The 19,574-nt window shown below is 46.1% G+C and overlaps 1 long non-coding RNA gene across 1 annotated transcript; it reads right to left on the minus strand.

The window, feature by feature from the left end:
- Positions 1 to 7,923: 7,923 nt before the first annotated feature.
- Positions 7,924 to 17,902, minus strand: LOC115088737. The gene is made up of 3 exons (XR_003855846.1): positions 17,691 to 17,902; positions 10,713 to 10,835; positions 7,924 to 9,643 (listed from the first exon to the last, which is right to left on the minus strand). It is a non-coding gene; the product is annotated as an uncharacterized LOC115088737 (long non-coding RNA).
- Between the last annotated feature and the right edge of the window lie 1,672 nt (positions 17,903 to 19,574).

The raw sequence follows: 19,574 nt of genomic DNA on the forward strand, positions 1-19,574 counted from the left end.
TACAGGAACGAAAATTATCAGGTAAGAAACTAATTTTCCTTTCAGTACATTGATTTGGAGGGTTCAATATTGTGGTTTAATCATGATATCCATGGCACCAGTGGTGTACCAAGGGGGGCAGAAACAGCCAATGCCCCTGAGCACAGGACAGTAGGGGGGTATTGATGACCGACATAGGGAGGCCCATGCGGCAATCAGTGAACCTCATTCCACCGGCAGCTGAGCAGGGAAGCTTGATGTTCTTATGCTGTGTGCTGGCCACTGTTCCTTCTAAGTTGTATGCATGCATGACCGCGCACAACTTTTCTTGCAGCCATACACAGCAGGAAGATCAGTGAGGCTGTGGTGGAGCTCATCCCACCTTGGCTCGAAGAAAACAAGTCATCTCCAAACCTCCAGGTGCTACTTCTCCTTCCTGCCTGTGCAGCCCCATAAGAAAAACATCGTCAGAGCCTCCCGGGCAGTTAGGAGGAGGAGCATCGCCCTGCATGCATAAGAAAAGCAGCATTTATGGCAGGGCCGCTGATAACTACTGGGAGAAGTGCCTTAAGTCCATTAACCACCTACTCACCAGCCTGAACCTGGTTCTCAATGCAGCCAAAACAGAAATCCTTCTTATCTCCCCCGACCACCCGGACAGCACCAATCAGACAGTTCCTAACCCCCAGACCACTCAAGTAAGAGACTTAGGAGTAATTCTTGATAACCATCTGAACTTAAAGAAATCAATCAACAACATCACCAAGGACTCTTTCTATAAGCTTCAAGTTTTGAAAAGACTCAAACCCCTTCTTCATTTCCAGGACTTCAGAACTGTCCTCCAGTCAACACTGTTCTCTAAAACTGACTACTGCAACACTCTCTTCTTAGGGCTCCCGATCTCCGCTACCAAACCACTACAGTTGCTCCAGAACGCAGCAGCTAGAATCTTAACCAACACTAACCGGGGAGCTCATATCACACCCATCCTCTGAGACCTGCACTGGCTGCCAGTAAAATACAGAATTTTGCACAAGACACTTATCATAATCCACAAATCCATCCACCACCAACTACCTCTTGACCTTCAGATCCCATTCAAACTTTACTCCTCTGCAAGACCCATCAGAGAAGCATATAAAGGAACCCTTCAAGTCCCACCAACTAAATCCACGCGTCTAACTTCCACCAAAGAACGTGCATTCTCCACAGCCGGCCCCGTCATCTGGAACAACTTACTGACGGACCTAAGACTGGAACCCTGTCTCCTAACCTTCCGAAAAAAACTTAAAACTTGGCTTTTCCGCCAAGCCTTCCCTTAAGTTCCAATATATCAACATACATCTCAAACAGACTCAACCCAATTGGCTAGACTCTCGGTCCAGCCCCAGTATATACATATGTTCTCTACCTCTAGTTTTTGCTATCCTTTTACTTCCTGGCAACTCTAGCCCCCAAGTTCAATCTCCCTGTTATATGTAACTGTGCTTCGGCCTTCCTGTTATATGGTTATGTTGTTAATCCCTTAGTTCCATGTAAACCGGTTTGATATGAATCTTGTCATGAAGATCGGTATAGAAAATGTCAAATAAATAAATAAATAATCATACCTCATGGCGGCCTGAGAAGAGGAGGCCCGCTAGCATGGCCGCTGTGGATCCCACCTCGTGGTGGCCTTAAAAGATCAGGGTCGCCGCAGAGCTTATACCACGGCGACCTGCGAAGAGGAGGCCCAGAGGTGAGAGGGAGGTTGAGGCCCTGTAGAGTGTGTGTGTGTGTATGAAAGTGAGTTGAGAGATTATGTGTATGAGAGAGCGTGAGTTGACAGACTGTGTGTTGGAGTGAGAGCCTATATGTTTGGAGAGATAGCATGTGAGAGACTCTATATGTGTGTGAGAGAACATGTGAGAATGAGCCAGTGTGTGTTTATGTGAGACAGCATGAGAGAGCCTGTGTGCGTATTTGAGAGATTAATAGAGCATGTGAATGTTGCGTCCGTTGGTCTTCGATGGCTTCACCCCGCTACCTCTCTCTACTCTTGGCTCCTCCCGCTCACCTTGAACTGATGGCTGCGGTGGCGTCTGCCTGCTGTTCTCTCCGGCATCCCCGGAGCAGCTTTGGTGCTGCCTCTCACCAATCTCCTTCAAGGTACCTCTAGGGCATGCGCGCGCATGCCGCCCTCATCTTTAAGTCCAAGTTGGCGCGAACCTCAGGGCGTCTCCCTGTTCTGATGTCACGACTTCCAGGTATATCTGCCTACAGTATTTGCTAGCTCGTTGAGTTAGCAACAGGATTCGTACGGATGGGATTCGCTCTCCATTCCTAAGCTGCTCTGCCACTCCAGTGTTATCTGGAATTCTTACTACCCTTCGGGGTCTCTAACAGGTTACCTTCTCCTCGGGGGCCTCTCTACTTCTTTCAGGTGCTATCAGGAAACCGGTACTCCCCCCTCGAGGGCCCATGTTCCCTGAGTCGCTACCTGCAACCTCTACCCTTCTACTTGGAAGAACTACCTTACAGTTTACCATCAGTGAGTACAGATACCATCTCTTCCACAGTACAGCTTCACTGGAACTAGGTACTCGCTCCTCGAGGGCCTGCTCTCTACTCCGGTGCCAGACCTCTCGTCTAGTGGAATCTCAGTTACTGCTAAGTGAGTACAATGCTACTGAGTCTCACTGCACTAAGGGATCAGGTACTCACTCCTCGAGGGCCTGCTCTCCCTGTCTCGGAGCTTCTCCTATCTTTTCATTCGGACTCTGAATGTTAATCTTATTGTGTGCTCATAACTCTGTCTCTTTCCACTCAGCACTGCCCTGCAGAGTATCCGCTGTTCCAGCGTTCTGTGTGAGACGTGCCCAGCCGGGCTCTACACCACTACTCACTACTGCCACCTCTGGTGGTCATTCAAACTGTCTAATAAAAGATTCAAATCTGTGTTTCTCTGTCTGGAGTCTAGCCTGACACCGTGGTCCCTCACGGGACTTCCCCCCATGGATGTGGTCAGCTGCCACAGTGTCCAAGGATCCACCCAAACACCTTTAACCATAACAGTGAAAAAGAGAGCCAGTGTGTATGTATGAGAGTCTGCATGTGAGAATGAGAGCCTGAGTGTGTGTTTGAGGGAGGAAGGGAAGAAGACAGGTGGAGAGAGAAGAAACAGAAAAATGAGACCCTGTAAAAGCAATTGGTAAAAGACTAAAAAAGGGAACATGGGGAAAAAAAGCCAACTAATTAAAAAACTAAGATCAGACAGCAAAGGTAAAAAAAACATTTTTTTTTAATTTTTAGTGATTTGCTTATGATATCTTTGGGAATATGCAAGAGTAGCACTTTCTCTATGCTGATCTTGCAATGTACAAGATCAGCATGGAAGAACTGGAAGCCCCGCAAATTTTTAATATGATTTGGCCTGCTCAGAGGAGGCACAGAATGGGCTTCAGTGTCAGTAGCAGCGATCGCCACCTCCACAATAGCCATGCGGCAGCAGTGACAGCAGTGGCAGAGAAACAAGAGAAACTTCGAGGTTGCTGGCAAAAGAAAGAGAGATGGATCTGCCTTCAGTGTGTGCATGTGTATGAATGGGTGCCTGCCTTGGGGTGTGTCTATGTGAGAATGGTGTGCGTGTGTGTGTGTATATGTGAGAATGAATTGGTGTCTGCCTGGGAGTCTGTGTGTGTGTGTGTAAGTGAATGGGAACTTGCCTGGGTGTGTGCTTGTGTGTATGTGAGGGAACCCGTGAGAGTGAAAGCATGTGGGTGTAAGAGAGAATCCGGGGTAGTAAGAGCTTGTGTATGGGGGTTGGGGGGAGAGAGAGGGTCTTAGAGCCTGAGAGTGTGTCAGTGTCAGTGAGAGCAAGAGGTTATGGTGGGTATAAGAGCATGAATGTGTATGTATGTGACAGTGTATGTGTGAGAGAGAATGGACATGTGAGTATGTGTGAGAGAGAGAGGATAACTTCCTAATCCTCGACAATATTGGGGTGACTGGAAATCAAGAGTTCCCAGGTATGAACAGCAGGGTTTTTTTTTTAAAGCCTTGTTAGTGGGTGTTATTTGATATGCGTGCTGTTTTGAAATAATAGTTTTGTCAGAGTGAGGGAGAGAGCTTGAAAAGTATTCAATTAGAGGAGAACAGTTATGGGCCAGAAGACCTGGGGGCGCAATAAACCAAGCAAAGATTTAAATCATGACTACTGAGTAACATGACTTCAAATGGGGGGGTATATCAACCTGAGAGATTGAAGAAAAATAAGAGAAAGTTTGTGAAAAATGATGAGTCCTCCACCACGGCAGCGGGTACGGGGGAGGTGGTGATAGGTAGGGATGTGAATCGTGTCCTCGATCGTCTTAACGATCGATTTCGGCTGGGAGGGGGAGGGAATCGTATTGTTGCCGTTTGGGGGGGTAAAATATCGTGAAAAATTGTGAAAAATCGCAAAATCGCAAAATCGCAAAACCGGCACATTAAAACCCCCTAAAACCCACCCCCGACCCTTTAAATTAAATCCCCCACCCTCCCGAACCCCCCCCAAATGAGTTAAATAACCTGCGGGTCCAGCGGCGGTCCGGAACGGCAGCGGTCCGGAACGGGCTCCTGCTCCTGAATCTTGTTGTCTTCAGCCGGCGCCATTTTCCAAAATGGCGCCGAAAAATGGCGGCGGCCATAGACGAACACGATTGGACGGCAGGAGGTCCTTCCGGACCCCCGCTGGACTTTTGGCAAGTCTCGTGGGGGTCAGGAGGCCCCCCACAAGCTGGCCAAAAGTTCCTGGAGGTCCAGCGGGGGTCAGGGAGCGATTTCCCGCCGCGAATCGTTTTCGTACGGAAAATGGCGCCGGCAGGAGATCGACTGCAGGAGGTCGTGCACGCACCTTTGGCACGCGCACCGCCGGCGCAAGCACCTCCAGCATCCCCAACCCAAAGAAACAGGGCTGTCGCCCCTGATGATGCCACCGGGGGGGGGGGGGGGGGGGGGAGAGAGACTATCTCCACCGAAACGGTAGCTCTCTTCGCTGGTGGGAGAGCTGAACCGGAGGGACGATGAGCACAGAGATGGTATGAAGGCACAAGCCAGGCAAGAGGTAGGCAGATGACAGGCTTCACCTCCGGCGTCCCTGGCCCGAAGAAATAGGGCCATCGCACCTGATGATGTCACTGGGGGGGGGGGGGGGGGGCAGGACTTCTTCCACCAACGCGGTAGCTCTCTTTACTGGTGGGAGAGCAAAACCGGAGCGACAATGAGCACAGAGATGGTATGCATGCATAATCCCGGCACGAAGTAGGCATGAATGAAGGAAGAGGCTGCTTTTGCCCCTTGTTCTTCCAAAGGGGGAAACAAGTGAAAGAGTTTGAGAGATAGAGTATGTGTGTGTATACTTAAACATGAGAAACAGCATGTGTGTGCATAAATGATTGAGCATGTAAGAGTGCGCATATGTGTGTGTGTGTGTGTGTGTGTGAATGAATGAGCATGAGAGACAGCATGTGTGTGTGTACATGACTGAGCCTGAGAGACAGTTTATATATGTGTGTATGATTGACCATGAGAGACAGAGTGTGTGTGTGTGTGTGAATAAATGATTGAGCATGTAAGAGAGAGCATGTGTGTGTGTGTGTGTGTGTGTGTATGAATGATTGAGCATGAGAGACAGCATATGTGTGTGTACATGACTGAGCCTGAGAGACAGTTTATATATGTGTGTATGATAGACCTTGAGAGACAGAGCGTGTGTGTGTGTGATTGAGCATGAGAGAGAGATCGTTTGCACATATGTCTGATCAAGTATGAGAGACAGAGTATGTATGTGTGTGTATGACTGAGCATGTGAGAAAGAGCCTTTGCATGTTTTTATGACTGAGCATGTGAGAAAGAAAAGAGACATTTTGTGTGCAACAAGCCCCACTCCCTGCAAATCCACGACAATCTCAGGGCATCTGGAAATCAAAAGTTCCCAGATATGGAAAGTGTGGAATTTTGTTAATCCTTATTAATTTCAATTTATTGGGAGTTATTTGATGTATCTAATGATTTCAATATTTTATTGCTATTCTGAATAGCTTTATATGATTTTTTAATTATTGGATGCTCTGTTCAGCTGTTTTGAAATATGTATTCTATTTATTAGTATAGTTGTACTATTATCATTGAGGGATTATATTTCTTGATGTGTTACAAGGAATGGTAATGTTGATGAAAGAGCTCTATCGCTGGCAGGACCCATACTATGGAACACCATGCCTTTAGAATTAAGGTTACAAAACGACAACAAATCATTTCGAAAAAACCTGGTTATTTAAGAAGGCCTATCAAAGAGAGTAGGTGAATAGTGAAGCCGGTGAAGTGCGAGATATGAACAAAAGCAAGACGCGTGTAGCTGTATTTTATTTATTTTTTATATTACTTTGTCTGATCATCCATCACTATAAGGCAAAGTGACACTGATAAAATTAGCATTGCTTTTAATTCCGAAAAAAACAAAACACTGTACAGTATCTTATCACACTACATTTATCTTATTTTAAAAAACTATGTACCGGACTAATATGGCACTTGTGTAAAGTAACGTTTCAGCATCATTATTTGTTTGTGCCTATTGTAAACCGTTGTGACGGAAACTACTAAACGACGGTATAGAAAAGACTTAAATAAATAAATAAAATAAATAAATAATGTTTCTGTTTTCCTCAGTTTTTGTCTGCATGTTTCTGTTTATACTTTATAGTTTCTTTATTCTGTATTTGGTGAGGGTCTGTGAATATCTACCTTATAAATGGGCCATGACCGACGGCCCGCAAATGCGCAGTAGAGCACAGCTCTACTGCGCATGTGCGGGCAAGGACGTCGGTCTTAGCCAGCGTAAAAAAAAAAAAAACATGGCGGTGTTGGGTGGCAGCGGCAGCGGCGATGGCGGCGTCGGGTGGCAGCGGCGGCGGCGGCGTCGGGTGGCAGCGGCGGGTGGCAGCGGCGGCGTCGAGCAGCAGCGGCAGTGACGGCAGCGAACGATGACAAGGAGCAGCGGCGGCCAGTAGCGAGGGAGGGAGGAGAGAGAGAGGGGAGGAGAGAGAGAGGGAGGGAGGGAGGGAGGGACTGAGTGAGAGGGAGGGATGGACTGAGTGAGAGGGAGGGAGGGAGTGGGAGGGACTGAGTGGAGGGAGGGCTGAGTGAGGGGGAGGGAGGGACTGAGTGAGAGGGAGGGACTGAGTGGGAGGGAGGGACTGAGGGAGGGACGGAGGGGGAGGGACTGACTGAGAGGGAGGGAGGGAGGGGGAGGGACTGAGTGAGGGGGAGGGAGGGACTGAGTGGGAGGGAGGGACTGAGGGAGGGGGAGGGTCTGAGGGAGGGAGGGACTTAGTGAGGGAGGGGTGGGGAAGAGTGAGGGGAGAGGGAGAATGAGGGAGAGGTGAGAGACAGGGATGTGAGTAAGTGGAAGGGTAAGAAGTTGTGGAGCAGAGAAAAGGAGTGGAGGAGGGCTGAGGGAGAGGGGATGGGATTGAGACAGGGTGGGGAGTGACTGAGGGAAGGGGAGAGAGGTGGGAGTGACTGAGGGAAGGGGAGGGAGGTGAGAGTGAGGGGAAGGAGGCAGTGGGAGACAGAGAGTGAGTAAGACTGAGGGGTGGGAAGGGGGTGAGTGACTGAGGGGAAGGGGGAATGAGGGAGAAAAAGTGTAGGAGGGTGCTGTTTTCGAAAATGGACCGAAAACAAAAATGTAATGTAGCCCGTTGTGACGGGCTTAACGGCTTGTATTTTGTATATATGACCAAGGTGATGTACTCTGCAACCATGTTGTTTCTGTGTAGGGATCTATAGGAGCCTGGCTTGTTTTGTTTTCTGAATAGGACCAAAATGATTATAAAAAATGAAATGTCCAGACAGCAGTGATAGAAAGAAGCATCTTATATTCAGTTTAGTGAATGGAATATGCCAACCCTGGGAACATGCAGCTCATGATACTTTCTTTATTTTGCACAATACAGGAGGAAATGCATTTCTGTTTCTATTTCATGGAAAAAGAATATATTTCATAAATACATTTCTACGATGTTGCATGATATGCGACATCTGGCTTCTTGGGGTTTCCAGTTCAGTCTTTGCATTCAAAGACTTATGGCACGTGGATCGTACTGGTTCCAATTGAGCTGGAAATCCAAGGAACAGGAGACTGCAGGGTGAAAATAAAGATTAAAGCCCCATATATTTAACAGTTTCCCAGCTTGTGGTGTCATGTGTTGTGCTCAGGGTGAGGGCATACTTTTTCACTTGGTCATAGGTGCTAAATGGCCTGGCTACAGCTCTGGTCACCCTTCTTGCTTCCGTACCCTTTACTCTATGCCTTGGGGTATTCGTGCCGCTTTTTGTGCTGTTTTGCCTATCTCATGTGTTGTGGGGTGTTCATGCGACTGTTGTTGGTGCACTTTGCCCCGCTCCTGCTGCCTTGGGGACTTCATGCCATTGTTTGTATTGCTTTCTCCCTCTTGTGGTGCCTTGGCATTTTGTCTTTATCTCCACTTCTGCTTCCTTGGTCCTTACTCTGTGCCATGAAATGTTGATGATAGAGCTGCTATATTCTTGGCCCTCAATGCCTTGGCATATTGATACCATTGCTCTGCTTCCCAACTACTTTCTCAGTGTTTGCAAGGGAGACTGGCATGTCGGGACCCCATCCCCCACTACGAACATTAGTATCATAAAAAGCACAGCAAAAGCGGTCAGTCTCCAAACCTGAAACCCTCCCCCCGTTGATACCGTAGGAAGACTTTTATCAGGACCACTAAGAACCTCCTCTAAAGTCTCTTCTGACTTTGCCCTGCCCAGGGATAATTCACTGTCTTTCAGCTAATGGATGGTTTGATCAATCTTTTGCCGATGACCAGTTTACACATCGGGTCTCCTACAGACATGTTCCAGAGTTTCCTCAGGCTTTGCCCTGCCCAGGAATCCTAAGGTCACTCTAAGACAGTTCAAAAAGCTTTTCACCCCTGTACCCAGATCCAATGATCAATTTGCATTTCAGGACTGCTACAGATCTCCTCCAAAGTTTTGTCTGGCTTCACCCTACCTAGTATTATAAGTTCTTTATCTTTCAGCTGCTTGTCAGTTTGATTATTCTTGTACCCCTATACCTAGGTCCGATGACTGATTTATATATCAGGGCAGGTATCGACCTCCACAGTACACTGGGGAGATAACTGCTCTGGATGAGCAGCCATTGTTCTTGTTTTCCTTTGTCCCTCTTTTTGTGTCTTTGGATTTGCCTGCCTCCGTTGTTGGTGTGCTTTGCACCTTCATAGTGCCTTGGAGTATTCATGCTGCTATTGGTGCTGCTTTGGTCCTCTCTCGGTTTGCTGCCACTTTGTCCCTCTTGCTGGCTCGGGGTGTCAATGTCTGTGCTGCTTTGTGCCAACGCTGATACTGCTATACCCCCGCCCTCACAGAACTTTGGTGTGCTCGTGCAAAAGAACAAACCGGAAGCACGTGGTTGTTTATGCTGTCCAAAAGTACTAGGACCAGGGGGCATCCAATGAAACGGTATGCTAACAGTTTCAAGATGAACCCAAGAAAATATTTTTTTTAGTCAGCGGGTAGTTAAAATGTAGAATTTGCTGCTGCCAAATGAGGTCACAGCAAGCTGCATAGTAGGGTTTCAGAGCATCTGGATATATTCCTGGAAGACAAGAACATAAACAGATATTAACTGGCTGGAAGCCAAGTATCTTCATACTTTTATTGATCTACAGGGAGCACATAGATAAACTTTGGTTTTTGTCTGGTGACTCTGAGGCCACTGTTGATGGACCCTTGGTCTGACCCAGTTTGGCCAATCTTAACTTTTGCCCTCTTTTTGTGCCTTAGTCTCTTCATGCCACTACTTGTGCTGCTTTGCACCTTTCACAATGCCTTGAGCTGCTTCTTCTGCTGTTTGGATGCTTTGCTCTTCTCCTGCTAGTGGATTTTTATAGCACTGCACGTGCCAAAGCCAGGAGATATGTGCGGGACTCTGCTCGGCCCACACAGAGCGGATTTTTAAAAACTGCGCCGAGTATGCAGGTATCTCCTGGTACGCACACAAATTAAAAAGTTTAAAAAGGGGTGGGGTCTGGGCAGGGCATGGGCAGACCAACCTGATATATGAAGTGTGCGCATTACTTTTTACGTGCACAAGCATGCGCCGAGGTCCTCTACTGCGTAACTTTACTTATGCTATGAACAGTGTGTAAGTAATAAAATAAAAAAACCTAGGCTAGTCAGCGGGGTTTTAAGAGTTGGGGCTAATAGGGTAAAAGGGAGGCAAGTTAGGAAGTCCTCACCTTTACTGGGGTGAAATGGGAATGAACTGGGGAAACAGGCAATTGTGTCGGCACGCATTTCTACTAAAATCTCCCCTACATAAGCACTCAAGGCGGAATTTGCGTGCAGATGCACGTGTGAATATAAAGTTGTGCGCACATGTACACACATATAGCTGATTTTATAACACGTGCACGAATCCGTGCATATACGCTTGTATGTTATAAAATCGCCACGTCTATGTGCACGAGCCGGCAACACGCGCACATGCGTCTGGGTCTTAAACTTCACCTCTGTCTGACTTCGTCTACAATCACCAGGGATACAGAAGATACAAGGCAGCTGGGTATCACTGGTGAGTTTGCACCTTGCCTGTTATTCATATTTGAGACAACAAAACCTTAACAGTTAAAGCTACTGCACAGCTAGAAATTGCTTATACCTACCGTTACTGAATATCACTTGCTTGAACATGTACGTGTATAGCCACTGGTCCATACCAGCTTTCTATGATCTTCATTTGCGAATTTTGTTTCTGATTGCATAAGACTGTCTTCCGTGACCACAATCTGAAAAAAACAAACACATTCCAGTCAGAATCCTTCCTTGTCTGCTGAATTAACAGCATGGAAACTGAGGAGCATCTGAAAACAGGTGCCCACCATTTTTGCATGGGAAGGACAATATTCAAAGTGATTTACACCATTAATTGACTTTCTAAAATTATCCTCCCCCCACTCCAATATGGTTAAAAGCCCACGGGGTGTTCTACAACATGCATGCTTTTAGCTGTATCAAAAGGAGGTCTTTCCAGGCAGAAGAAGCACACGTTGATGGTATTTTCATACCTTTATTTTGCTTTCCCAGGAAAGGAAGTTGCAGGTGACTGTAAGGTCCAAAAGGAAAGGATGCACATGCTTTCACTTTGGGTCTTTAGCTCAGTGCAGACAGTTCGCAAATTGTCCCCTTCCTGAGTCCAGGTACAATAGAAATATAGAAATATGACAGCGGAAAAAGACGGTATGGCCCATCTAGTCTGCCCATCCATTCAATTAATGAGGCATTATAATTCTCATGGCTTCCTTAGAAATCCCCTGGATTTATCCCATGCGTTCTTGATTTCAGATACTATTTTTGTTTCCACCTCTTCCACTGGGTAGCTTGTAAAGAAATATTTCCTAAGATTATTCCTGAGTATACCCCCTTTCAACCTCATCTCATGACCCCTCATTCTAGAGCCTCCTCTTCATTGATAAAGGGTCACCTCCTGTGTATGGAAATCTTTGAAAAATTTGAATGTCTCTATCATATCTCCCCTATCTCGCCTTTTCTTTTAAGTTTATCCCCATATGCTTCAGAATGAAGACCACTGACCATTTTAGTAGCCACTTTCTGCACTGACTCCAGCTGGTTTATATCCTTTTGAAAGTACGGTATCCAGAATTGTATACAATTTTCTAAATGAGGTCTCATTCTAGCTTTTACCAATCCTTTATCCCATCTGCTTGGCCACCTTAAGATCATCAATTAATTATCCCCAGATCCTGCTCTTCCGTTGTGCTTAGAAGAATTTCAGCTCCAAGATGCAATTTCAGCTCCAAGATGCAAAAACCTTTCCCTTGGGCTTTTGCATCTTAAATGTATTGCTCTTGTTGTGGTTGAGGACCCAGCTAGGCTGGGGAAACCTTATGGAAACAGTTCTTTCTTGCCTTGTAGCCCTGGACTAAGCTAGGGAATCATCGGCCTATACAAGCCTGAAGGTTGAGCCCTTGAGTACTGGCAGCTGGCAGGACTTAGACTGGGGCTTGGACTGAGGCTAGTACTGAACTGGAGACTGGAGCCGAGGCAAAGCTGGAACCAAAGGCAGGCATGGAACTGGAGCCGGATGCAGGGAAGTGTGGCACACTGAAACAGGTTGGAACACTGTAGTAGGCTGGGATACTGGAGCAGGACAGGACAGGACAGATAAGACAAAGACCAGGCAGGTAACATAAAAGGCCTAGGGAGGCCACTGAGCAAACTTGGATCAGAAGGCTTAGGAAAATCACAGAGCAAACTAGAGCAAAAGGCTTAAGAAAGCCACAAAACATTCAGAACAGTGTCCAAGCAGGGAGCCAAGCAGACTCGATGAGAAGACCCTGAGCATATCCAGAGGCAGGGTTATATAGTCTGGACTCTGCTGAGTCATGGGATCACAGTGACTATGAGTGCAGAGAGGGTAAGAGCAACTCAAAGGGCCTCTGGTGGTGGGGAGGTTACATGACAAACAGAATCATAACAGGACCCTCTCTCTTCAGCACCCTTTCCCCTGCGTCCCACTGGGAAGGAGGACTAGAGTCTTTGAGTCACGTGACTTAGCTGAACCCCTCCTGGGGTTCCTGGACAGAACTGGAACCCTCCTTCAGGGGTTGCAGGGCTGGAATATTCAGGACAGGATCTGAGACAAACATAGAACCTGGAGCAGTGTTAGAATTCTCTCCAGAGGGAAAGGGCAAGGTCTGCATGCTGAGTACTAGATCCTTTTCAGGCAAAAGAGTTATTACACAAGAGAGAATCAGAAAAACGGAGGTGGAGTCTAACAAGATTTGATCTTGGGAAAAAGATTGTTTCAAAATTAGGCCCGGGGTAGGTACTTGTTCTGTTAGACTGAGATTGTACTACAAGATCAGGGTTGGAGGTAAGGTGTGCTCCTGAATAATCTTTAAAACCTCCTTCACATGTTCAGTCCTAAATAAAGCAGGCTGAACCAGGAAAGAGTGCAGGCTATTTTATCTGGGCCTTGAGCTCTTATTAGCTTCTGATTAGGCACAGCTAAAGTTTCAGGCTTCGAGGCAGGGCTTTCAGTATTAGTATTAGAGTAGAAACCTCACAGGCAGTAGAATGGAGTCTTTCCACTTCGTGTTCAAGCACAGATTCTACGGGTAAGGATGAAATGCAGGCAGATGTGTCCATTATTCTGGGGAAATCAAAATTCACATTGGTGGTAGGAGAAGCTGAAACACAAGGATCAGTTAGTAAAACTGGTATCTGGAACTGAATACTTTTCTTTGTCATGCTTTTCCTCCACAGGGTTCTGCACAGAGATATTGGGGTAGATTTTTTAAAAAAGCGCGATCGCGTACTTTTGTTGGCGCAGCGGGCGCAAACAAAAGTACGCTGGATTTTATAAGATACGCGCATAGCCGCGCGTATCTTATAAAATCCTGGATCGGCGCGCGCAAGGCTGCCGATTTATTAATAACAAGACATGCCTTTTTGGGTTTTAGAGGATTATTTTCCTTTCCTAATCATTCTCATTTGGCTTTGGAGCTGTCACAACTCTCGCTTTCTGTTTCCAACTAATCATTATGCAATTTTCTCAAACCCCTGATTAGCCACTGGGAACTGACTTTTCATAATGCAGGGAGAAAAGTATCTGGCTATAAATTAGATGTGCATACTTTGAGTCATACGGAGTCCCCAGTAATTGTATTTGGAACTACTTTTCTATTCAAAGACTGAAAGAAGTGATGTGATTACTTTGCCAAAAAGACAGAAAGTCAAACCAAGTCTTAAATATTCTAGCAGGTATAGAGTCCTATTGTTTTAAATCTATTTTTAAGCAGCTTTTTTTTTTATGTCCTAAGTGTTCTGTACTAAAAATCACTATAATCCTAAGAACTGCACCTGTGTTGACTGTAGAGTTAGCGACAATGAGCTTTAATTATAGAACATAATTTATATCATGTATGTAATTCGAGTTATTGGCTTTGGACAAAGATTATTACAAACTCAGGCAAACCCCTTATGGGATCTAATACAATTAAATACCTTGTCCCACAAGTCCATCTTTTGATCAGTGGGCCAGCCAGTACTGGGTTGCATAGAGGCAGCGTTCACAGCCCCTACAGGGAGTCTAATCTCTTACACAACAGTGACACCTAGTGGCCAGACTCAGGCAGGACTTTACTCAGTAGGCTGTTTAGTGGACAAGTTTTCTGGCAAACGTTAGCCAGATAACTTGTCCCAGATATTCAGCAGGATAACCATCCTGTTGAATATACTCTGTTAAAGTATCTCCTGCGGCCCGAGCATTTCCCTTTCCCAAAGTATTTTAATGGTTGGCCTTGTCAGGCAGTATAACCCCCATCTCACCAACCCTTTCTTAAACAGTGTAAAGTGTTGAGGAGGTCAGGCCTCCACCCCCCACCCTTCTCTGTTTGGAATCATAACTTGTAATCTGTCTTTCCCCTGGATCCTTCCCACCTAGCCTCGGTCTGAATTGGCCAGCCATACCCCCCCCCCCCCCCTCCTTCACCCCCCATACCAAAATCACTCCCCTGCCAGGAGTGAGGTCTAGAATCACCCACACCCAGCGATCCAACACTGCTTCTGTAAGAAGCAGGCTGGAAGTGTAAACTACCAGCGCTAGAAGAATAAGTCACTCTAGCTTACTCTTCTGGCGCTAGAAGTGTAAACTGTGGGAGGAAACTGGTGGGCCAAAGCAAAATTTACTAAAAATCAAAGAGAATAAAAATTAATCTCAAGGATAAATAGAAAAATAATGTAAAAAGGTCATTCTGACATTGTCATATTGACATCTGTTAACAATCCACAGCCACAAACAGGGAGGTTAATTATTATATTCACGGAGCCCTTTCAGCTCTGCCAGTGTAATGCAATAGTCATTTTGGTTTACCTGCAAAGAACCTGATCTGCTAAGCTTTATTCCCAGAGACATAGAATGGGAAAAGAGCCTTACTAAATCATGTCCAAACATTTGGGGTTTCTTTTGTTTTTTAAAGCTGCAGGCTATAGGAAAATATTCTTACATTACTGTCATTTGGATGCTAATAGATACTAACTATTCAAGGTTAAAAAAAGAATAAAACAAACAAAGCCCTTGGCCTATATTCTTTATTAAGGCCTTCATCACAACTGAAAGTGAGATTACTAGTAAATTTAGGAGACCATCTGTGTAAGAGTTTTATCACCACTCCCTTCTGAGAGAAAGAATGTTGTTCTCTGTTGAATGATATTCTGTTCTAAGGTGGGACAGGAAGTAAGATGGAGGAGTTTCTCTTTCAGTTTGGTTACAGAATATTGTTCTGCATCTAGAGGAGTACTGTGACATTGGTATTGCCCTTGTTCCCTTCCTAGCCTTCACACCAATGTCCTGAGCCTTCCCCAAACTGACCATCCTTCTCACTTGATCTGTTTGCTCACATGTACAAGTTTTTAGGATCCAGGTGGTTTTTATGTTTGTTTTCTTTAGTCAATTTAGAATAAGACTTCTGGAACCCAAACTAGGGTATCAGTTCTTCTTATTTATTTATTTATTTATAGATTCTTTTATACCGCGGTACGTATAATTATACATCACCTCGGTTTACAGTGAAACAATAAATTAGCAACAGGCTTTACATATAACAGTTTAAACAGTAGAACATTTAACAGCTACAACCTTTACAGTAAAAAAAAAACGGATTCAATGGTAACATGCTAACTTCATTAACTATAATAACCATATAATATTAATGTTCAATAATTACGTATGAGACATTAACTGTCAACTGTTTATGACTAAGGCAGGGGAGAAAGTCTTCAAGCATATCCAGCATAGCTCTCTGCTTCAATGGCAGGGGAGAAAGTCTGACACTTCAAGCATATCCAGCATGGCTCTCTGCTTCAACGGCAGGGGAGGAAGTCTGACACTTCAAGCATATCCAGCATAGCTCTCTGCTTCAACGGCAGGGAAGTCTTCAAGCATATCCAGCATAGCTCTCTGCTTCAACGGCAGGGGATAAAGTCTTCAAGCACATCCATCATAGCTCTCTGCTTCAACGGCAGGGGAGAAAGTTTTCAAGCATATCCAGCATAGCTCTCTGCTTCAACGGCAGGGGAGAAAGTCTTCAAGCATATCCAGCATAGCTCTCTGCTTCAACGGCAGGGGAGAAAGTCTTCAAGCATAGCTCTCTGCTTCAACGGCAGGGGAGAAAGTCTTCAAGCATATCCAGCATAGCTCTCAGCTTCAACGGCAGGGGAGAAAGTCTTCAAGCATATCCAGCATAACTCTCTGCTTCAACGGCAGGGGGAATGAAGAAAAGTGGATCTATATACAGACAACCAACAAGGATTGAATTACATAGTCTGGGTAAACAAATAAGCATGGGTGTAGCTTGCTTATTGCGGCGGTTACTACCCCTAACTAATTAAGCTAGATATTTCATTTAGATGCAGCTCCAACACTGCTCTCTACATTAATGGTTGGGGTGGAAGGGTAATAGAACCAAAAGATTACTAAGAGCCAAGAGAAACAGATAAGTATGAAAAATAAAAGTGTGAAACTTGCTGGGCAGACTGGATGGGCCGTTTGGTCTTCTTCTGCCGTCATTTCTATGTTTCTATGTTTCTATGAAACTCTCCATTTATTAAAATGATACTTAATATTTTTGAAAGGAAAAGAGGTTGGTTCAAACAGTAGCAGTGATCGAATCTTCCTCAGAGCAGAAAGAGGGATCTCAGCATGGAAAAGTTAGATTTTCTTCTCTTCAATTAACAACCCACCTATAGACTAACTTCAGTAACCTCATGTGTTTAAGAAAACAAGATACAAGCCATTACAGAGTCACATCCAATGTCCTTTTTTGTCCGGCTAGAAGACATCACCACTGTTACAGCTACATGACAATACCTTCCCCAGAGGGTCTCTGCAGCACTCTGGGGCCGATGCAATATGGTGCACTGAGCCGAGCGCACTGTTAACCTGCAGTCAAACGCGGGTAGAATAGGCGCTAATCAATCCTCTAATACAATAAGGGGATTAGCGCATATTCAACGTGCGTCCAATGTGGAGTGTATCTAATAGCGCTCTTCACATGCAAATGCAAGTGAATATAAGGTTATTAGGCATTCACTCCCGATAAAAAAAAAGTGCGTCTCGGACGCACATTTAACTGTCATCTATTAACACCTGCCAGGAGCAGGCATAAATAGATGTGCGCATCAAAAACAGAATAAAAATAAAAGAAATAAAAGTAAAAAAAAAAAAAACAACTGACACCGAGTTTATCGACGTCGGTTTACCTTGGTGGCGCATAGCCAGGAAAACAGACACCAATAAAGCAAGTGTTGGTTTTCGTGACTACTGTTCACCATTAAAAACTGACGCCAGGTTTATCGGCGTTGGCAAGCAACCCTAGCGCCTCCTTGCTAATGTGACCCCCTCATTTAAATATTGCATGGCGCTCCCCTTAGGGGCACCATGCGTGCGTTAAGAGCACACGCACTGACTGTTCAGCACCCGCTTTCTATGCAATTTTATTGCATCGGCCCCTCTGCTAACTGAATTAAGAATATAAAAATGTGCTGCTTTTCCCAGCCTTCCTGAGGTGATTGATAAACTGACTTATTCACTACAGAACACTCCCCTTTTAAGCACTTACCATAAGTTATGGTGTAGCAGAGTACTCCAGTCACTTATCAGTTCTGACTCCCCACGTCTTTGAGAATTCACAATGTCTTTCATGTTTCCCTTCTTAAACCATAGTCTTATCTTGGCCATCCCGAAGACTTCCCGAGCCACAAAAGGTCTCCACTGATGAAGATGAACTCTACCAGGTAAAAGAGATATTGGATGTCCACCACTGAAACAGGAAGTGGGAGTACCTAATTGCCTGAGAGGGGTACGGCCCAGAGAAGAACTCATGGGAACCTGCATCCAATATCCTGGACAAGGAATTACTCAAGAAGTTTCACTCCTCTCCTGAAGACGCCCAAGCCCTTCCCAAGGGCTTGGGCGTCTTAGAGGAGGGAGTACTGTTGTGATGACTGGCTGTGTGGCTCCGCGGCCAGCTACACTCACCCCCCCCCCCCCCCCGCCCCCGAGCTTGACCTGGTCTGTTCACGGCCTCGCAGAGCTGCTGTCGCCACTTCCTTCCAGCACAGCAGGGAGCTGCAACCGCCGCACAGCATGCCTCAGCCCCTGCTAGGTGCCTCAGCCCCTGCTAGGTGCACACACGTAGCTCTCTTCGGAACTTAAAGGGGCCACGGCAAGAAAACGTCCCGCAACGCTAGATGATGTCAGCCCAGAGCACTACTTAAGGCAGCCCCTGTTGCCAAACCCTTGCCTCAGCAACAGGTCCAACTCATCTGAGTAGTGAGTTGGTCTGCATTCCTGCCTTGTTCCTGCTTCCATTCCATGCTTAGTGTTCCTATTCCTGGCTCAATGTTCCTGTTCCTGGCCCCGTTCCTTGGACTGATTCTCTGGCCTGACCTTAGTACATTCCTCTGACTTTGGATTGTCTGCTGCCTGCCCTGACCCAAGGGGCCCTCGTTCCCCACAGGCTCAACCTGTGGGGAACGAGGGCTGGTATTAGTGAAGGTTCTGTTGGGTCTCCACATCATCCGTACCACCTGCCGATGATGAGGACCTGCAGGGAGACCTCCTTCTGTAGGTCCAAGGGCCACCCCCGCAACACCCCCATAGGAGCAAGGGGCTTCTGTATGCTTACCCTCTACTCCAGCTGGTGATGAAGATGCTCCTGAAGCTCCAGCAGGATGGGGGAACCATGATCCTCATAAAACAGCCTCCTCAGTGGCCAGTTGCACTGTGGCTAGATCTTGGTTTGGTATGGCTCTATCTAATGTTTGGGTACTTGCCAGGTACTTATAGCCTGGATTGGCCTCTGTTGGATTGGCAGCTGAGATTCAATGCCAAGAAGTGCAAAGTCATGCATATGGGAAGAGGAAATCCGAATGAACTGTATTTGATTGGGGGGGGGGGGGGGGGGAGGCTGATGTGCACGGAGCAGGAGAGAGACCTTGGGGTGATGGTGTCTAATGATCTGAAGTCAGCGAAACAATGTGACAAGGTGATAGCAAAAGCCAGAAGAATGCTGGGCTGCATTGAGAGAGGAATATAGAGTAAGAAAAGGGAAGTGATTATCCCCTTGTATAGGTCCTTGGTGAGGCCTCACCTGGAGTACTATGTTCAGTTCTGGAGACCGTATCTCCAAAGAGACAGAGACAAGATGGAAGCGGTCCAGAGAAGGGCGACCAGAAAGGTGGAGAGTCTTCATCGAATGACTTATGAGGAGAGATTGAAGAATCTAAATATGTACACCCTGGAAGAAAGGAGGAGCAGGGGTGATATGATTCAAACTTTCAGATACTTGAAAGGTTTTAACATCCAAAGACAACGACAAACCTTTTCCGTCGGAAAAAATCAGCAGAACCAGGGGTCACGAGTTAAAGCTCCAAGGAGGAAGACTCAGAACCAATGTCAGGAAGTATTTCTTCACGGAGAGGGTGGTGGATGCCTGGAATGC

The sequence above is a fragment of the Rhinatrema bivittatum genome, chromosome 3 (genome assembly GCF_901001135.1).
Source record: "Rhinatrema bivittatum chromosome 3, aRhiBiv1.1, whole genome shotgun sequence".
Lineage (NCBI taxonomy): Eukaryota > Metazoa > Chordata > Amphibia > Gymnophiona > Rhinatrematidae > Rhinatrema > Rhinatrema bivittatum.